Consider the following 22,022-nt stretch of genomic DNA (forward strand, 5'->3'; position numbering starts at 1 on the left):
CATCCCCCAGCACTCTATACCTTTGCCACGGCATCCACACTTTTTCCCATTTTTTGAGACATCCCCTATTTTTGTACACTGTTTCTTCGGCCCTCTGGCACCAATCAAGATCTAGTTTCCACTCCTCCACCTGCGGGGGTGAAGGTGAACCCCAGCTCCTGGCAATGTTGCACTTTGCCACACCTGCCGACAGAGCCAGCCATATTTCCACATTTCTGGAGCATTCCGCATCGCCTCGAATGATTAATAAAAGCCATTTTGGTTCTAATGGAATAGGCTCTCCCACCACCTCTGACATAATATCCGTGACTTACTGCCAGAATCGGGACACCTCGGGACAGTCCCACAGTATGTGCATAAAGGTCCCCTCCTCCCCGCATCTTCTTTCGCACAACGCTTTCAATGCCCTACCCCAGCAATAAAGGTGAGTGCGCGGATAGTATGTGCGATGAAGGATCTTGAGCTGTACTAGACGAAATTGGGAGCGAATGGCCACCTCTCTAGGGCTCTGAATCGCCTCCTGCCAGTCCTCATCTATGGCCCCTAGATCTTTGACCCAGGCTTCTCTAAGAGCAGTCAGAGGGTCTGGTATGTTGTTCATCAATTTACGATAAATTGTGGAGGTTGGTTTGTCCTGAATGGAATCCAGCAGTAACCTATCTTCTAACGGGGAGTAGTCTGGAATGGAGACTCCGCTGTGTATATGTGTGCACAGAGCGTGCAAGAGTCTCAGATACCGGTACCTCTGTGATTGATGCAGATTGTACTCTTTTTGGAGATATTCGAACGTACGGGGAGAACACCTCTTCCTAACATCCCCCACATATTCTATTCCTATTAATTTCCATCCTTTAAAACCAGACGTGCTGCCACTTCCCTTAAAAGATCACCCACCCACAGTGGGGTTTGACCTGCCAGTTTCCCGGCCCAGCCCAATAGTTTATTGGCCGCCCTCCAACACTGGATCACCACTTTAGTTTGTTCCGGCCATTCCAGTCGCAACCGTCTGGAGTACAGGAAGGGTTCACAATTTCCCACTGGTATGACTGCTCTATAGGCCGGCTCCTCCCCCCTCACCCCCCACGTATACCCAGTCATTAATGACCTGCAACTGGGAGGCCCAGTAGTACAGCCTAACGTCCAGAATAGCTATACCCCCATCGTAGTCTCCTTTATGTAACTTATGTAGTGCGATTCTCGGCGAACCTCCCCCCCCACAGCAGCGTCCACACTTCCTGTGATATACGCTTAAAGATAGTCGGCGGGATCTGAAAGGGAGTATTCTGTAGAATAGAAAGGAGCCGTGGTAACGTCATCATTTTTAAAAGGAGCTGCCCTTCCCATAAGAGTGTCCTAGACATTTTTTAATGAAGAGGAATACCGGTAATAAGTCCAAAAGAAGGACAAGTGCCCAAGTGGCAAATTAATTACCAGATTATGGCCACAACAATGCAATTTTTGGGACATGGGGCCATACTAGGAAATTTGGCATGAAAGCTTTCTATGTAGTACAGATACCATCTTTGTGCTTTGCTGCTCCAGTTTTCCACCCTAACCTTCATCACACTGTTGCGGAGGGAAACACAAAAAGGTTCAGCATCATTACCATATCCACTTGGAAATCCACATTCCACTGGGGATGGATTTTCAAAAAGACAAGCCCCCTCCTCTATAGTCACTCCCCACATCAGACTTTCTATGCAGCCCTTATTCTGAGAGCTCTGTGTACTGTTGCAATACCAGGCGTTATGCCATCCGTAGCTCGATACCGGGAAATGCAAAAGCAAAACCTATCTGGATTTGGCTTGCAAAGTCAGCAGACCCCATTTTTTTCTGTGCTTAGCCTGCACAGAAAAGGTTGCAAACTATACGGAGTTCTCTTGGGGCATCCCCAGATCTGTTTGTCAATACTGCTGCCCCAGCCCTACCTCTAAAATAGAGCAATGGCTAAAGAAGTGGCAGCCATACGACTGACCTCCCCTCTTTACCCATGGCTTCAGTGAACTACAAGTAACTGCGGGTGGCCGCAGTAAGTATTTCTCAACCTCCTAGAAGGCGTCTTGGAATTATGATAGTTAGTCCATCCCTTGTATCTTTTGTTTGTCTGCTCCCATGATTCAGTGTGCACTGCCATAGCTGCACCTTGGAAGAGAAACATGACTGTAGTATGCCTGGGCCGAGTACTCCGCTCCGCCAACTCCACGCTCCGCTGGTAACGCGAAGTTGTGTCAAAACTCCGACTCCATGGCAGAGTGGAGTACACCCCTCAGCTGAGTCAGCCCCTTGCAAAAAAACGTTTTTTAAAAAACACTTACCACCTCTTCTGTCATCTGCGGGCTTCCCTCCTCCTTGCCGCAGTGTCTCCACTTGCTGTTGTCCTCCTCACGTCCCCCCTACGTATTATGTCTTGCATTAACTGCGCAGCGCAGTTCACGCAAGACGTAATACGTAGGGGGATGCGGGTTGGAGGGTGATAGCAGGGAGACACCGTGGTGCGGAGGATAGCGGCCCGCAGACGACAGAAGAGAAGGTAAGTGTTTTTTTGGGTGGGGCCGGAGCGGAGTTCCACTGAGATTTATTTATTTATTTAACTCCATGGAACTCCACGGAGCACCACTCCACATACTCCGCCCAGGGTTAGACTGTAGTCAGTTTCACATAGGCAGTACTGGGAAGTGAATTACTGCAATGAATTATCATAATTCATGTAGTTAATTAGTAGGAGAAAGGTAAAATCCGTCAAACTCGAGCACATTTCTATACAGTGATTTTCCACCATCTATAAACATGGCAACACCTAAAAAGCTCTAAAATATGGATCTGACACACTGTGTTAAATGCTAAACAAAATACCCACTCTAAAAGTGCAATGAAAGCCTGATCGTGCTTAGGGCCGAAAGGGGGCTGCTAGGTGATCCGCTAAATTGTAGCAGTTTACAACTGCATGTGTTTGTGGTTTCCTGCCCAGGTGCAGGCAACTTCCTTTTGAAGAAGTGAAGTTGAAAACAACAACAGTATCCACTTTTTGTCACTGCCTTGACAACCCACAGGGATCATGGGGTCGCAAGGGCAGTGGTTATATTTGCAGGTGATCAAGGAAGCATGCTGTCCACATTCATACGTGTTAAAGCATACCGTACTCTGACTTGTTTAAAAAAAAAAAAAAAAAAAGGCCCTCCCTGTATCCACACTGATTAAATGATCAGCTCTAATGGAGAAAGTGTCTTGCCCGTCTCCCCAATATGCAATTACTCCATTGAGGAAAATGTCCTGCCAAATTACTGTGTCCCCCTCCAAATATTGGTTGGTGACATGGAGATGGGTGCTAAACAGCGTTTGATGCTCCCTGTCCCCGTGGATTAGAAGTATGGTATGACTTTGTATCACCCTTCCTTGAGCCTACAACAGATTGACCACTTATTGTTCGTTCATAAAAAGAATTGTGGTGAATGGTATTTCTGGTCCATCATATACTCCTAGTTCTATTTAAACTAAAATGTCCAAAAAGAACGATGGGTGTCATCAGAAAAACTCTATCTCCGATTGCAGACGTTTATTACGATCAGCTGCAATCTTTTCCTGTGTATATACCATATTTTTTTGCACCGAGTTCGCTACCTAGAAAAGAAGAGGAATTCATGGAAAAGAATGAATTTTCTGGCTAAAAATAAGTTGACTAAGTGAAAAGCTGATGTATAAACCTACATTTCCCACAAATATCCCTTTACCTTCTTTTGAAGAGACCAAGAATGTAACATTGAAATGAGCCAAAATAAGATGATTCTGTTGCAATTTGACCTGTTGTACATCTTTTTCATAGTTCACTGGCCATTCATTTTATTGCTCCGCATTATCCAGCAGAGCATGTAGTGAATATTTGGAAACGCAACACATTATGAGCTGAGTGTAGAGTAGCGCTGACTGACCGTAATGTCCTAAATATCATTGACCTGTATTCTGAAACCAAATTACCCTTTAAATAAATCAAGACTATTGGAGATTTTCTGCTTGATCCTGAGTTTAGGATTTCAGAACTCTAATGATCTGAATTTAGGGCATCATCAGCCATTTAAGAAGGAGGCTGTAGCTTCAGTCTCAAGACTAGAAATGTCATACAATATTTTCTCAAATAATGTTGGCTATATAAGATTTCTTGCATATAAACGACATTGTAATTCCTAGCTCACCACAGGCTCATGCGTGGTAATTGAATCTGAAAAGGCCTCATGAAACTCTTGGTGTTATACCTGTAATGTTCACCACCCAGTGAGTGATGCTTGGATTTCACAAGAAACCAGGCACAGTGCGTGTTTTAGTCATTTTAGTATAGCCCCCCCCCCCACCCCCCCTCCCCATGGCTCAAATAATTTAATCTTAATGGATGTGTTTCATACAATTATACGGACTATGTAAAAGTGACTATGTAAAAGTGAGGCAGTTCTAACAAGATGATTCTTGGTGATTTAAATGCAAAGATTTCTAACTCCAAGGTAACCCTGTATAGGGTTGTTGCAAAGCAATCGGCATGAAACACAAAAACGTCTGAATGACAGCTATAAGGGAGACGAGGGGCCCTTGTTGTTGAGCTGTTTATAAGAATGATGTGGTATAGCCACAAACTGTTGTTAGAGGGCAATATATCAGGTCAGCGAAGTAGAACAGAGCTGTATGGAAAATCTGCAATCAATTATGTGATTGTGTTCTTTCCATTTTGTTATTAATAGGATGATGGTCTCTACTTGCATTAGTGATTATAAATAATGGCGTGTTGTTTGAATCTTTCATTGAATCATTCGCTTGGGGCATGCAATGGGCATTTTAAATCTGATTCCCCAGCAAATTTTACTTATAATAGACCGGGTTGTCCCTCTATTCTAGATTATATTCTGGTGAATACTAAATCATGGCACCGGGTAATTGATTTTAAGATTGTGCCCAGATATGATAGCGATCATAATGCCCTGATCCTTGTAATGGTCTCACCTAAAACCGGGGACGCTTCAAAGGGCCAATTTCCGACTGCTCCTGGGCTCACACTAACTAGCTGTAGGAGGAGAGTAAGATTGGGTGTATTCTGTCAATCCCGAGAAAAGCTAGCCTCCCTTCATCGAACCATCATTCCTTTTTTGGAGGTTGCAAAACAATTGAGTGAGTCTATTGATTTTTATAGCCCATTTACCGAAATTGCAGAAACCATCAAGGTTTAGTGGTTGTCTTGGCCGATATCTTCTTCCATAAATCACGTCCCAAGGAAAGCGGGGCACCAGGGCACCCCTGGTATGATGGTAACTGCTGCAAGGCCAAGCAAATTCTTGTCCTAGCCATTAAATCTAACGATAAGTTGGAAATAAGAGAAAATCGGTTAGTTTACAAAAATGCCATCAAACTAGCTAAAAGAAACTGGGAAGAAGAAAAATGGGAGAGCCTGAAAATTGCATTAAGCAATAGGGACATGAGGGCTTTCTGGAATCTAATTAATACAGACTCCAAAGAGGATAAACCAGCAACTGAACCAAACCTAGGGGAAGAAGTCTGGAAGGCCCATTTTCAGTCCTTATATTCTAGGGTAGAGGACGAAATGGGTCAAGCCACAATTGAATATTCCCACCAACAGCTTTCTTGCTTATATACCCCAGAAATTTCCCTAAAAGAGATGACTGATGCCATAAGCCGGAGTATTCCTGCAAAGGCCCCGGACCTAGACAAGATCCCTGGTGATCTTTTTTTCGCACTGAACCAAGTTTCTGGGCCCCGTACTTGTGGACCTTATTTAATGCTATTCTCTAGAGAATAGAGATTCCCACGACATGGTTGGGGCGGAAATCATTCCGATCTACAAAAAGGGTTCACCCCTCCATCCTGTGAATTATTGGCCCATCAGTCTCATTGATGTCACTCAGAAAATATACGCTTGAGTGCTGCTGGACCGATTACAGAGTTGGATGGAAGAACACTATTCTCAGCCCTGATCAGGCCGGCTTTAGAGCAAAAATGTCCACAATTGACCATATCTTCAGATTGCAATTACTGCCCTGGAAAACAGTGATCTTGGAGGGTGGCAGCCTCTACCTGATCTTTGTGGACTTAAAATCTGCATTCGATTTAGTACCTAGAGAGAAATTATGGGCCATTCTTTCTGCTATGGGAGCCCCCCCATATCTATGCCACAATCTGAAAAGACTACATGAATATAATTTTGCTCAGATTAGATATGAGAAAAATGGAGAGCTCACTGATCGTATACCTATAGAGAGGTGTACGTCAAGGATTTGTATTGGCCCTGACCCTCTTTTGTTTATTTATTAATGGCTTAGTGGAGGCCTTGACAGCAGGGAGGGACATAGATGCTCCAAAGTTGGTGAACCGCAAGGTACCAGCCTTGATGTTCGCCGACGATCCCCTCCTGCTGTATAAAGTTCCCTAAGGGAATTCAGAGGGCTTTGGACATCTTCCACTCATTCTGCAAGAGTAGGAGCCTGGAGATCAACACCCAGAAAACCAAATGAATGGCTTTCAACGCAGGGCACTCAACACGACCTAATCCCCAATTAGATGGGAAATTTCTAGAGAAAGTCACTGTCGGTGAATACCTGGGATTGTCCCTTAATGAGAAAATGGAATGGGGTGTACAAATCAAGAAGGCATGTTTAAAATTGGCCCAGACAACCGGGGGGTGGGGGGGCTAGCAAAGTTACAGAGGAAGTGCACGCATAAAACGATGGGGCCGGTGTTGGAAAGGCACAAGCCAAAGGAGCTCCCTTGTATGGGGCGGAAATTTGGGGCCATCGACCGTCTGACCAACTTTCCAAAATTGAGAATTTGTTTGCTAGACAACTTCTGGGACTTCCCAAAAGTACACAGCTTCGAATGGATCTTGGAGGCGGCCTGATTGCAGTAGAGGTCTCCCTTAGACCCTTGTTATATTGGCATAGTCTATGGAGCACCCCAGAACTATCTGTGTATAGAGAGGAACTGAGGGAAGTGGCAAACCTCAGGGGTGTAAGCAAAATCCCATTGCTGGCCCACATTAAGAACTCTCTAATTTCCATGGGAATGGGTGACTTATGGGCTAGTGCCGAAGACAGTTGTCCGTCAACTCCTAGGAAGGCTCTGTCAAAGATCTACAAGGAATTCAATCTTACCTTATTGCAGGGGAGTTCTGGGACCGGCACACTGACAACATCTTACTTAGAAGTAAAACTGCTATACAGGTTGGAACCTGTCATCAACGATATACAGCCATCCCTTGCTAAAAAGTTATATTTGCTGTTTAGGGCTACTAAGGGCTGTCCGACATGTAACAATATATCGGAGACTGACCTACACGTATTATTTTTCTGCCCGGCATATAAGAAAGCGAGACACTGTTGGTTACGGCAGTTGTGCAGAAACCTTGGAACATCCCACTGCTCCCATGCTTTCAGGATTTTAAAATATGATACTAGTATGCCCATTGCGTATTCAGTTTCACACTATTTGTTTTCAATGTGGTGTGCACGCTGAGCCGTTCTAAAGATAGGGCTAGCCCAATCATCCTGCTCCCCCATTGTGAATCGTTGTCTTTTAAATCTGATTTTAATACATTTAATACATTCTGTATTTTTTAAATATTTAATATATTCTATAACTCCCATGAATTCTTGATTAATATTTTAATGTGTATGCCCTTCATTGCCGAATAATTTGTATTGCCTGTATTGTATTTTATATGCTTTTTATCTGTGCTTTTATGGCCTCGTCAGGCCGAAATAAAGAATCTCTTGACCTGACTTGAAACTTTTGAGTATTATATTAACAAAGCTGGAATCTAACATAAGGGGAGTCACCTGTTAGACCCACAAATTGCCTACCCTCTTGGACTCCTAACCATATGATTAGCCTGTATGAATTAATTGCTTCTTTAGCTAAGGCTGATTTCGAGGATAACATGTTATATGCTTTTATGATTTATTTTTTACTGAATGGTAATTATGTTGAAGACCAGTGTCAAAATGTAATGATAGATTGAGTGATCGGCAAAAGGATAACGTTGAATAGGCTTTGTGCCCAACTGAACAGATGTATTGGAAAGTCATATGGTAGTTTTTCTGTTGTCTCGGATGCGGAGTATAAATAAACTGAACGTCACAGAAATATAGCGCCTAGGGCATGATAATTCCTGTTTGTTCCATGAGGCACATAAGTGGAAATGTTTTTTATCCGCGGGTTAAAAAATCAGGCCAATTATTAAAAGCTATTTGGTCTGTATATGCAGGCAATTTAGAGACTTGGAGGGATTTGAAGGCGTTATTTTACTTTGTACACCTCTGGTAGAAATATCCACATTTGTTGGGAAGGCACGATAGCCCTGTGGAGAAGTTATAGATGGTATTCCTACTGTAATCCTGAAAACAGATGAAATAAGTTGGGGGAGCGTGTAAGCACTGCTATGTAAAGAGTGTTTGGCCAGTGGCTTTGTCCCTTGTTATTTGAAAGAGAGCATTCTTCTCCTTAAAAAGGCCATACCTCAGAATTGCTGCCTCTGCTTCAGCCAGGCTTTTGTTTTGCAAAGCATTGTTTGGACTGCTACATGGGTTTAGGATGGCGTGAATTTTCCCCATAGACCAATCTCGGTTCAGGGTTTAATCACTCAGTCCTAGAGAGTATGAGGGCGTTTCCTCTAACGATTGTGAATAAAGCTCCTCATATGTTATAGTGTGCAGAGAAAGGGATTATTTCTGACCTCACACCTGTTCACTTCAGCAGAATCTTAGTCTAAATGTACTGAAGGTGAATATTACGTAACAGAGTAATAGTGTTTGCAAAATATTAAAGCATCTAGAGTGAATTTATTGAATTGGTACAGATATCATTGAAAAAGTGAAACTATGTCTACCATGCACTCACCTGTCCATTAATTATCCACTTATTCAGTTGCTCATCCATCCATGTATAAGCTTTTCCGTATTTTTGCATTTGTGCGCTCATCCACAAACAAGGCAGTCAGTTAAGCAATTTCACTTTGAAAATAGCCATATCTATATGGTTTGCCGAAACTTTTTTTTTTTTTTTAAATAATGGGTTGTCATCTGCTTTCTTGAGATCCAGGAGCATTCTGCTGTCAGTTAATGAAGTAATAATTAGTTTTTTACTAAACGGAATATGTGGTAAGCCTGTGCAAAGCGCTACGCTCGCGTAGTTTGCCAAGTTTGCGCTACTTCGCACTACGTGAATTGCACGTAGTACAGTGCAAACACGCGTAGCGGTCATTTTTTTGCTTGCTCACGGTCCTCAATGTCAAGTTGGCGACCGCGAGCAAGCAAAATGACATCCCGGCGAGACTTTTTCCAAGTTCGCGATCAGCAGCATCAAGTTGCCGATCGCGAGCGTGGAAAATAAACCTCCCGGTGAGCTTCTCAATGCGGGGAGGTCAGGTTTCTCATTGCGAGTGGTCGCGTATGCTCACGACCGCTCGCGATGAGAAACTACCAGTCCGCGTTGAGAAAGCTGCCGCTCAAGTAGAAATCTACTCCAGCGGCATAAAACGACCGCTTGCACTGTGCAAGATGCAGTTTGCATTGATTGCACAGTGCGGACAAACATCCGGCACTGTGAAATCAGTGCGGACAGCATCTTGCACAGTGCACTATGCAGTTTGCGAAGCTACGCGTAGCGCACGTCACGTAGCTACGCGTAGCGCTACTTCGCAAACTACGCCCAGGGTTAATATGTGGTGCTTTCTATTTTTGTGTTGTCCATACTAGAAAAATCGGCTGACCCAGGCCTTGGGTTAGCACTAATCACTTGTTGCTCTTCTGTAAGAATGAGCAAGGAAAAAAAAGTGCTACAGTGGACATGAAGGGCCCAGACAAAGTCCCAATAATACGGTAATCATTAGTTGTAGAATTTTCCATAACTTTGTTCATTCTAGTTTGCACAGATCTATTTATGCAAGGAGTAAACTTGAATTTGTGACCACATGGGTCAACAGTTCGTAACATTTCAATTACTTTTTTTATTTTTTGACCAGATTTCAGCGCTTTATTTATATGCCATCATCTTTCCAAGGCACCGTTATGTTTTCAGAATTTCAAAGGTAAACCTAGTTGAAACTCTTCAGAGGTTTACTTAGTCTGACGTGTCCTGAGTACTAATAAAAAGAATAGAGGATTTACGATTTGCTTGTAAGTGATAATGATTAAGCCTGAACGAAAACGTCATAAATGCTTTCATTAATGTAATTGTTGATGCTCTAGCTACACTAAATAGTATTTCAACATGGTTGTAGCAGTTAGAAATATTTGATCAAAAGAAACAGCTGGATAAGCACTAACTAGGTTACTTTTTGATTACAGCATTTGTATAAATAGTTTTTATCAGTACTCACTTACTAATGGCTCATCCTTTCTGTGTAACGATAGGAGGCTTGTAATGGGAGCTCCAGGAACAACTACATTATACCACTGACTTACCATTTATGCAGCATTAACTTCGTTTCCAGAGTAACCAGAGTGCCTTTGTGCAATTGGTGGTTGTTCAATGTGTTGATCACATTTCTTGGAGAAAGGAGTTCCATGGAATCCATAGCACTTATTTCATTTATAGATTGTTTAACCCAGAAGGGTTTTCACCACCTTTGCCGATTTAAAAGCCAAACCACCCAGATACTACCCGGTAATACGGTGTTTATTGACAGACCATCATCTGCTTAATGTTCTCCCATTGAACCATAAAGAGTGTTTTCTGCTTGGTGACAAACCAAAACAAGGTGCAAACGTTCCTAATTTTGAACAATCCCCTCCTTTACTATTCTTTTTTTTTTTTTTTTGGCGACTGTTTTCTTCTACATCCATGCATCCCACAGAGAAAAATGTGGGGTGTCTCCAGAGAGGTTTCAGTTAGTTATCCATAATATATATGGACAAATCTGGTTTTTAATGGCCGATGAGCCCTGGGTTGCTTCTGTTCTGGTTCATGGAGGACATGGCCTAGGATGGAGCATTGGACCATGGTCAAGGCTGATTTGAATATGGCTGGGTTTTAAACTAAGTTGTCATGGTGGGTATAAACTATGAATGGGGATACTGCCAGAGCAATTGCGAGTGGCTGAGAGTAATTCAAGCATTCTATTTATCACCTTGTGGCCTGAATCTTAGTCAGTGTGAAAGAATATAGCCGGCTTTTTTTATAAGATGCAAAAAAGTATAAAGAAAAGCTTAAATAATAGAAAAGAAACTTTTTATAACAGTCATCTTATTTAAATATAATGATAAGCTTTTAAAATATTGATATTGAACTGTTTTCAACCCCGAGATGTTTCACCTCTCCACAATGTTACTTCTCCTCTTGATGGGCTTTGCAAGGTTTTTATAAAATCAAGGCAATTTACTTGAGTAGTGGCAGTACATTAACTGCCAGAGATGACAAGTCCCTTCTGTTATCTATTAAGGGACAGAAGTCCACCTGGTCTTTGCAGCAAATCCTTTTGTGCATGGGAACCACAGAATATTTGCCTTTTTCTCTACCCTATTTTTTGCTAGACTTGGAAGTCTGTGCACTTTTACACCTGATAAACAGAAATAAAGGGTGTGTGCTCCACCTTTAAACTTAGTTAAATTGACCTAACCCGGATTGACATAATTAAGTTGGATACTAGTCCCTACTTTATGGTCTAGAAAATGCACCCAGGACCTGGAAGTAAAATGCCACCTGTGTACTGTAGCACATTGTAAGAAATTGGATTATTATTTGGGGTGGGTGACTGTCCACTTAAAGGAATAATCCCAACCTTTGTCTGAACACTCCAAATCACTAAGTTAACCTGAGCTTAAGCCCCTTGGTAGCTATGGCATGGAGAAGAGAAGTTTAACTTAGGGCAATGTGTAAAGTATTTATGCAACACAAAAACCGTGGTAAAGTCCAAAACGAATTAGAGAAATAAAGTAACCTTTATTACACAAAATGACAAACCCCAAAAAGGAGAACTGGAGATAAGAATTTTTAAGTAAAAGTAATGCAAAGACCTAAGCTTGCTTTGAGCGTGATTGCGAGGGAGTGTGGGTCAGCTGCATGACTCTTTTCGACTTAGTCAAAAGTTTGTACCATCTGACTCGGTCTAGTTTGTCCCAAAGAACCACAGGTACATTTTAAATTTTCCCCAGGACCTCTGGGGAGGTACTTAAGAGTCTCTTAGGGTGTCAGGCAGAGGCAAACAGCTTGGTCAAGTCCAGGGACAGTAGCCATTGGTCAGCTGGGTAGTTTAAGGAAAAGGCCTCTTACAGCTTGTTGTCTTCCTGTAGCTACACAGGGGGGTCTGCCAACTAACCCTTGAAGTCTGCTTTTTTTTGTCCTGGTTACAAGAAGCAACATGTCCAGTCCTTTGGAGCTCCTTTCAGGTCATAAACAGCAGGTCCAGTTATCTTGATCTTCTGCAGGTCCGGAAAATGTACTGAAGAGGGTGCCTTGGGATGCCACATTTGTCTGGCATGAGCTAATGGGTGGTGGAGGGTGACTTCTAACCCCTGGGGTAAAATTTCCCATGTCCTGACGTACCTACTTTTGAGCAAGCACAATTTAGGAGACGGCGTCCGGGCATCACCACTCACCTTGCACACACTCGCCATTACTGCGTTCCAGTATGTCTGGCTGATCGGGCACTCCCAAATTGTGTGGTAAAAGGTACCAGTCCCCCCTTATCTCCTTCGACAATCTATCTCGCTACTTCTACCCATTTTAACCAGTGATGTACATGTAATTTGTGTTCGATGGAGGATCCTTAGTTGAATTAGTCGCAATCGTGAGGATATGGCAACTTCTTGTGGAGAGGCTAGGGCGTCATGCCAATCCTCCTCCATGTCTCCGAGATCCACCTGCCAGCGCTCGTGTAGGCTTCTCAGCTGATCAGGCGAATTATCAGTTATCTTCCGATAAGTGAGTGATATTATCTTACAGTCCATGCGTTCCGTGAGTAACCTGTCTTCCAGAGGTGAGGCTTCTGCTATGTCATCTTCTGTCCGGAGCATCACCTGCAAAGCATCACGTATTTGTAAATACCTAAAGGCTTCCCCTGCAGACAACTCGTATTCTTGTTGTAGGTCAGCAAATGCTAATATTTTGCCTCTTTTTACAAGGTCCCCTACTTTTGACAGGCCAATATTGTCCCATTTGTCAAACCCTTGATATCTGCCTAACCCGACAAACAACCCCACATGCCACAGGGGTGTACTCAACGTCACTTTGTTATACCAGCCCAGTTTTCTCGTAACGGTGTGGAATAGAGCCACTGTAGGGGCAGTTGGGCCAGTGAGTTACTTTTTATTTGGCTTCGTGTACAGAGCCTCTCTGAATCACCCGTTACCCATCAGCCATTTATCCATGCCACAGGTTGGCTTCTGCTGTTCACCGTATATCCATTTATTAATAATTGACAGGTGGTCCGCAGAGTAGTAGACCCGCAAATCTGGTAAAGCAATCCCTCCATCATACCACCACCGTACCAATTTAGAGTCTGCAATGCAGGGCAGTTTACAGTCCCAGACTAATGTTCTAACTTCACCCTCTATTGCTTTAAAGTATGCTCAGGGTCTCTGTACTTGGTATTTTGAAGGATATATAGGAAATGGGGTAGGGCTATCATCTTGTATAATGCTGCTCGCCCCAACAGGGATTTCAGTAGCGAATGCCAGTGCCAGACATCACCTTGTAGACGAGTACGAGGGGCATGGAGGTTTTGTCCATAAAGTGTTGGGTCAGCTGTCACAAATATGCCTAGATATCGGAAGCCCTCCGTTACAATGACTGCTCCGCATTCTGTCGGCAGGACTCTTGTGGGCCCGGGAAGCAGATATATCACGGATTTAGACCAATTTATAGTATAGCCCGAGTACCTCCCAAAATTGGAACAAATCTGAAGGACTCGGTTAAAGGAGGAACGAGGGGATGCTACATACAGCAAGACAACATCGGCATAAAGTGAATTCTGTCCTCCCATTTGTTCATCCACTTCAGCCCACGTATCGGGGGGATCCCCTGTATCCAACATGCCATGGGCTCAAGAATCCGTGTGAATATTAGTGGGGACAAGGGGCAACCCTGTCGAGTCCCCCGTTCCAAACGAAAGGTCTTTGATGTGTGTCCATTCACCACCACCTGTGCAAGTGGTTCTGCATATATGAGTTGGATCCATGCAATAAAGATTTCCCCCAAACCCACACTTTCCAGAACTGCAAACCTGTATGGCCACTTTTTGGTGTCAAAGGCCGTGCGGGCATCTAAGGACCGTATGGCTGCATCTTCTTGTATCGTATTCTTCCTAGCGAGCACCCGTCGCAGATTCAGTGCAGTGTTTCGGCCCTTCATGAAGCCTGAACGATCTGGGTGTACAAGCCCCGCCACCACTGGGAGAAGTTGAGCGGGTAATATTTTGGCCAGGAGTTTTACTTCTACATATAGTAGAGATATTGGGCGGTATGAGGCGACATCCTCCACCGGCCTTCCCTTCTTGTGTATCACAGCAATGGAGGCCACACGCTGCTCTCTAGGCAATTTTCCTATTTGTTTGCTTTTGAGATGCATGTTGAGCAGGTGGGGTGCCACTTTAGTGGCCATCATTTTGAGGAGTTGTATTGGAAGGCCATTTGGCCCCATGGCCTACCCAGCCTGTATGCGGAGTATAGCTGCCATTATTTCTTCAGCCGTGGGGTCTGCGTCAAGTGCTAGTCTGTCTCCAGAGGTTAATGTTGGGAGCCGTATGTCAGTCAGCAGTTGTCTCTGCTCATCAGCTGTGGTCAAGGCAACCGGAGAGTGGAGTTGTGCAAAATGTTCTGCGAAGCTCTCTGCTATGACCTGTGGATCCCTCATCAACTCTCCTTCTCGTCAGTGTATCGCTGTAATGGTCAGCGCTATCCTGCATGTCCAACCATGCAAGTAGTTTACTTCCACAATCTCCCTATGACCTACCTAATTTTGCAGTACGCCCTATTTGCCATACTACAAACTGGCACAAAATGTAATGTGTCCGGGCAAATCCAAGATGGCGAGATTTCTGCCTCAAACAACTTGGGCTCGGAGGGCTGGTGGTATGTTGGCAGTGTACTGTGGTAATCCTTGTGTCCTCCGGCATCGAACACTAAAATCTAGGCTCAAGTAGGCACTGTATCCACAACAAACAAGGAGAGAGAAGTCCGGTAGGAGAAAAGTAGGGTACTTCATCAACCAACAGGGGATCTACAAGAATTATCTTGGCATCCTGTTCTCTCTCTTGCAAGTATGCAACAGGTGTTGCATGTTCCTCAACAGACATATGAAAAAGGATGTCCACAGACCCCACCCTGCATATCTGTAGAGTTTAGAGCAGTCATCTATGCCAATTCAGGTCAGCCGATTTGTTTGTTCCTGGCAGACATTTCACAACTATTCAAGGGGTGAGAACTGGCAGATTTTAATTAGATTGTAAATTATTAAAAATAGTGGTTAATTGTTTATTAGCTGCTTCCATTCCTGAAATACAGTATAAGCATTTTAATCTACATAAGACTGCTAAGCCTGCCACATTGAAAATAGCATTTAGGGCCTTGCTATAGTAGGGACATGGTAGCATTTTCTACATGTCCTCCTTTTAAATATGATCCCTGCTTTATGGAATACAATGCCAATATAAAAGGTGACATACTAATATTTAAAAGGGAGGTTTAAACCTGTCAAAAAGGGTTATTTTGACTGGTCGTACTATAGATCTAGTCTGCCGCAGCTAGGCAACAATGGTGGGCCGGAAGCCATGCTTTCCTTGTCACACTAATAGACGGCACAATAAGCGCTACAGTCTACAGGTGACATATAACTGTCAGGCTGTTTGTGCACGTTTTACACCATACATTACAGACTTATGGAAAATTAAATTTACCATTTAGGAATAGGGCAATTCAACCATGTTGGGGCTCTCAAAATTATAAAAATGTTACAAGACCTGCAGGTCTAGTAACTTGAATAATCTATTTGACCTTACTATAATGTACTTGACCTGTGAAATGGTTTCAAATTGAGTAATCCTAGACAAATATTGTCTTATGGAGCCATCTTTTTCTTTATTACATAAGAGTGCACCTTCAAATATGCAAGTCCCCCATTTCTGCTGAAAAATGTTTATTTTATGTACTAGACTAAATATTTGCTCCATGTATATTAAGAATCAAGCCAACATGTATGGTATACATGATCTCTAGCTTGCCTCTTACTTCACTAATAGCATTGTCATCTCAGCAGAAGCAGGAATAATCCCCAGTTCACTCTTCCTAAATATATCAAAGCATGATGTGGCAGTGCACTGTTATTTCCGGATAGCACATTTTCCATTGAAATGACCACAAAACATTCCCACTAACCTGCAGTTTTACTGCTAAAACTATATAGCACCTAAAACATTTTTGGAAATTGGTTTCAACAAAAATATTAACATTTGCCCATCACCAAGTAAGTGTTCTAAATTTTTTTTTTTTTTTTTTTTTTACACCACTGAATTAGAAAAATGTTTCAGAACTAGTTAAATATATTTGAAAAGTTTGAACAGTCCGCATATTAGCTATTTCAGTCTTGTGTTATAAAAAAAAAAGCCTGGCCTCTTACAACTGTATTTCACATGCTTTGCACAGCATGATTCACACAGTTCGCTTTACAAAATCCTCTAACTTCAGTCACAGAAAGAAAAGTAAATGTAGGAAGACAAACTGACTTTCGACCTTTGTCTCTGAAAGCCAAGCAAATGTGACAAAATAACCAGATTTAAAGGCATCTTTATTGTTCATTCATTTTGTGAGCAAGCAGCTCGCCAGAAATGGCGAGTAGGACCTAAAATGAGCTCTTCCCGATTAAATCTGGCTCACCATCGTGAGTGGATTTTTCGAGCCCTGCCTGTTTAAAGGGAGAAGGTGGAAAGAAAATTGTTAAGTATATTTTTCATTTCACTGTCGTGAATATATGCCAAAGTTACTGAATGAAGCGCTGTGTTTTCGATTTACAATACGGATTCAGTTATTGGATTAGGGTAATGATAACTATACCCTACATTGTCAGTAACTTTGGCATATATTTATGACGGTGAAACGAAAAATATACTCCAAAAAATTGATGGATGAATTATATTTCAAGATTGATACTCAACAATACACAAATACAATCACTGCTGAAGTTCAAGTCTGCTTGAACGAAACGCGTTGGCTGGATGCTTTTTACTGATTGGATTTTACGATTGTAAATAAAGCAGGACATTCCTAAATGGATCTAAGGACACTTTGATTAACTTTTTTTTGGGTGCACCATTCCACTTGTTTTGTCAAGATTGCGCCTGCTCCTGCTGTAATACCATACAACGGCTGGTATAGAAAGAGAGCACCCTACTGCACTATTTCGAACTGTATGTGAGGTGCAGTTGAGTGGTCCGCTGTTACCCTGTTCTTTCATGTAAATCTAGCCATGGGTAGTCTGAAAACCTGCTATTAAACCTATCAAGCTAACCTTTTTTGACAGTGGGGAAATCTATCTCTTAAATATTAATTAGTCACTTAGTGTACTTTTGCCCACAAGTTAGGGTGCCTGATATTTAGAAGTGGAACATGTGTGAAATTAAAATTGGGATGCTTCTTCTGTGACTAGCTCCCCAAGGTAAGCTATTTTGACTAGCAGGGCTGTATGTTGATCCTAGAAGATGCCAGAGTACAGATTATAACGTTTAATCTGTAAATTTTGACAGGAAGCTGCTACAAAAATAGGTTAAAGTCCTATTTTTATATGTATTAAAAATCCAACTTAAAGGGACGGTCTGATTTTATTAGATGTTTAGGAAAAGTTACTTTGAGGAAGTTACTTTTACCTGCCTGAATTTTCCGTAGGGTAATTGGCATTAGACAAAAGAACGCTGGTCTGACAGTGCTTGATCTTAATGAGGTGTTAAAACTGCATCCAGAGTCAAAACAATGGCCTGAGTTTTGGGAGGTGTTTTTCTTGTTCTTGCAGGAAGAGCATTTAGGGTGGATTCAGGAACTTCATTAACTTGTAAAAGGCTTTCCCCTCTCACAAGTGAAATGGAAGGTGAGACCTGTGGAAAGAAAACCTTTGTTCCACCAGCCAGGCTGGCTCCAACCCCAGTCGGAGAGAAGCTACCCCGTGACAGTTTTTATCACAAAGGAGGGGCTACTCATTTCTCTGTGCACACCAGGTCTGTACAAGGGAGAAGTGGTTTCCAAATTTTGGATTTTAGTGGTAGTAAGAAAAGTATCCAAGTGCCCTAGAGTGGTACCAAAATGGATGTCAGTAAGTTTCATTCAGCTGAACACCAATATAACCAACATTTTAATAGTAGAGAGTTACACAGAGAGATGGCACAGGGTGTCCTGGCTTCTATAGGTAATGTTTGTCATCTGAGATTCAGGTCAAATTGCTGGGTATAGATTTGGATGCACAGATATCTGTGGCTCCTCAAGAAAAATCAGTCCATACTGCAGGCTTTTTGTACTAGAATATTTTGAGGAATACACTGCAATTTCACTCCATTGATTTTTCACTCCTGGGTGGCAGCAGTCCGTAGTATGTCCAGATTGGATTACTATAACATCCTTTCCCTAGGTCTGCCTGATTATAGATTAAACCCCTCCTGAGAATGCAAAATCTTGAGGTTCGGATCCCATGTAGATTACATTTTTTTTAATGTGTTTCTAAGGCTCATAGAGCATTACTTTGGCTCCCTGTCAAGCAAAGGGGGCTTCTCTCTCTGTTTATGAACAAACTGTACCTGTTGCATGACCTACTTGTGACTCTTTCTTTGCCTGATTTGTTTGTTTATGCAGCTTTTAACAAGCTTCATAGTCCCTAAACGGCTCCAGGCGTGAGTCAGAAAACCGCCAAGTTGATCAGGTGTTTTCCGTGTATCAACTTATGTCTGTGACCTGAAGCAATTTCTTGGACTCGTGAAAATGTATATGAAGTTCTATATGGAAAGAAATAAGTTTCATCACATGGGTTTTGCAAAAGTTTTCAAGAAATGTTTTCTTGACTGAAGGAGCCTTTAATCCTGGAACATGTATAATGTTGCTCGAAAATCGCGCAACTTTTATACTGGTTTAAACGTACACATTATTAGAGGTACAAGTAAACTTGGAGAAGCTAAGATGGTGTGACATGCACTGGTTCAAGTACACATGATTCCCTAGAATATCGGTGATTCTCTCAATATTTCAGTTTAGAATTGTGCACCTGCCTTTAAATAAATTGCTTGCCGTCTTCTGGTAATAAATATGACACAAGTGGATTAAATTGCCATATATATTGACTTCTGTGAGTATAATGAGTTGGTTCATGACAAAATACTGTGTTTAAAATATCAAGACACATAAATATAGTCAAAATTGTTTACATTAATATTGTCTATTACTTATAATAGGAATGACAAACATATTGTGTCAAAAATATCTTGAACAAGGTGTCATTTTTTATATATATATAACCTATAAAGTAATATTTTTTAAATTGTATCATAGTTAAACATAATACAATGTAAACTACATAGTTATGATAAATTATTTCTATGTATTTTATTTATCTCGGTCTCTGTGTGTGTGTGTGTGTGTGTGTTGAAAAAACAATAAAAACAAAAGCACTGTGATCCAGCACACCACACAATCATTATAAAATACAATATTGCACAACGAAGAAGATCATTCCATTCAGCAGGTCTGGTTTCAAGTTTCTTTATTTAATTTCTTCTTTAAAATCAGCATAGCCAACGCGTTTCGTCCTTACAGACTTCTTCAGGGCTACAAATAAGTACACATAATATACATTATATTTACAAAAAGTGATCATAACTTACTTGCAGCCTTTTTAGAAGATATATATAAAATTGTTTGTGTGTGTGTGTATATATATATATATATATATATCATTATACAGACATTCTATACAACAAATCTAAACCACCCCAACAGCCCATTTTTTACAATTTTATTATACACATTAAATTTTGAAGATATGAAATAGACCTCATTCACTCTGAACCTGCTGAATCAGTGACTATCAAATATCGTGTGCAAGGTAAATCTGATCACTTCGTTCGATACATTTCTTTTAAATAAGCATCTATAAATTCCATTTGTGGTCACTGTCTCAAGCTTCACATGGATGGGGCAAAGATTCTTTCAATAGTGTCCTATAAATGTCAAAAGTCATCTTTAAATGGACATAAATGTACCATTTCGTTCATCAAGGGGATTAGAACAATTTATTCAATTGAAGATGGAGAAGCAATCTTACCAAAACGTAATTAGAGGGTCTTTTTCTTGTGTTCCCTCAATACTGAAGTTTATGGTCAAAGTTCCTTTAGAAACAAACTTGTATACAACCTAAGTATATGAAAAAAGAAAAAACATAACTTTGTCAATTAATTTTATATCTTAAGTTGTATTTGGGGACTAAAGAATTTTTTTTTTTTTAATTAAGCCAAAACATAATCTTACCAGAATTGAAATAAAAGGGGCTTAGTCCTGTACTTCTTTAGTGCTAAGGTCTATAGCAAGCGCTTCCTCTTATAAAAGCAAATGTGTGTAGCCTAAGTATATAACAGAAAGAAAAACATGGATGTAAGGTATGCCACTTGGACTGCATAAAAAATCTAAATTTAGATATAACACTGATAGGGAATTTAAGATCAACTCCTTTATAAATTGCAACACCACTTATAATGTGTATGTAATTGGATGTTGTGGCAAACTTTACGTAGGCAGCAGTTTTCGCTGTTTAAAAACCAGAATACAAGAGCACGTGAGAGCGATAAAAAACAGATGATAGGAACCCATTGCCACACACATTCTTGAGTCGCATCCAGATAAAACAGTGATATGGTTTCATACAATTGATCACGTGAAGGTCCCAGAAAGGAGGCCAAAGCAAGTTGGATCTGCTGTCTCAGAACTATTAATATGGGTTTGAATATCAATAATTATTTGTATCCTTTCCTGTAAAAAAAAAAAAAACAATTTCAATGTACAAATCTAAAGCTTTGGGTACAAGCAGGACTGGAGTACTATTTGTTGTCATAAGTTGCTCCAGAATCCTTGTGTAGCGTATGAGTAGCAGTGGCAATACAGCTTGGCCATTTCAAAATCCCTTATGATTTAATTAAACTCAATGATTCTGAATGTTCATATAACCTGTGTATAGTAAGTGGCAGGACATTTTGGCCACTTTAGGATCCCATATGTTTTAATACAATTTCATTTTTGTTTACTTTACAGAATGTAATTTCTTTTTCTTAATAATTGGAGGAAGTATCTCTCAGATTATTTATCATATATATAGCAAATAGCAATAAAAATATAAAATTCGGGGATATAATATTGGTCTATATGAGACTGATTATTACACATCTACTAATTATGCCTTCTTCTTTGAAAAATAATATTCCCAATAAATTCTTATATCATAAGTTGTCTAAATGCTTCAAGGTACTTCAAGTTTAAGGGCACATACACAATGATATTTGTTTCGATCTCATATAATACTTCCTTGTTGCCTATGATATGATGGCGCATACAGAGTCAGCGTTTGTTTAGACATTCCAAGATGGCGCACTATTTTCGTAGTCTTCTAACCACATTATAATATGGCGCATACAAATAGAAAATGCGAGTCTGTCCGGGGTCTTAAGTCATTACAAGATGGTGTCCAAAATTGGTTTGTATTATGCACATGTAACCTATACCTCTCCAAGATGGCGATTTTTTGCGTGACATTCCATTTAATGTTATCGACAATATTACAAGCACCAATATATGGAATTATTTCGTATTTAGCACTTTTTTAAATATAGGAATAGAGCGGATACATTTTATTTGGATAGCCCTTTCTGGCTATCTTTTCTAACTATTTGTGTTACCAAAGCCCTTATAAGATGGCGGCCGTTTTTTACGATAGTTTAGGGCTAATTATGATCCTGATTCACCTCAGGTGATACACAACGCAGGCTATTTAAAGTGAGGTTCCATGAACGTTCCATTATC

The 22,022-nt window shown here is 41.2% G+C and overlaps 1 protein-coding gene across 5 annotated transcripts in view; it reads left to right on the forward strand.

Moving 5' to 3' along the window:
* Positions 1-22,022, forward strand: part of BPGM (bisphosphoglycerate mutase) — a 208,864-nt gene that overhangs the window by 66,481 nt on the left and 120,361 nt on the right. The window lies entirely within an intron of this gene.

This window comes from Triturus cristatus, chromosome 4_1 (genome assembly GCF_964204655.1).
Source record: "Triturus cristatus chromosome 4_1, aTriCri1.1, whole genome shotgun sequence".
Classification (NCBI taxonomy): domain Eukaryota; kingdom Metazoa; phylum Chordata; class Amphibia; order Caudata; family Salamandridae; genus Triturus; species Triturus cristatus.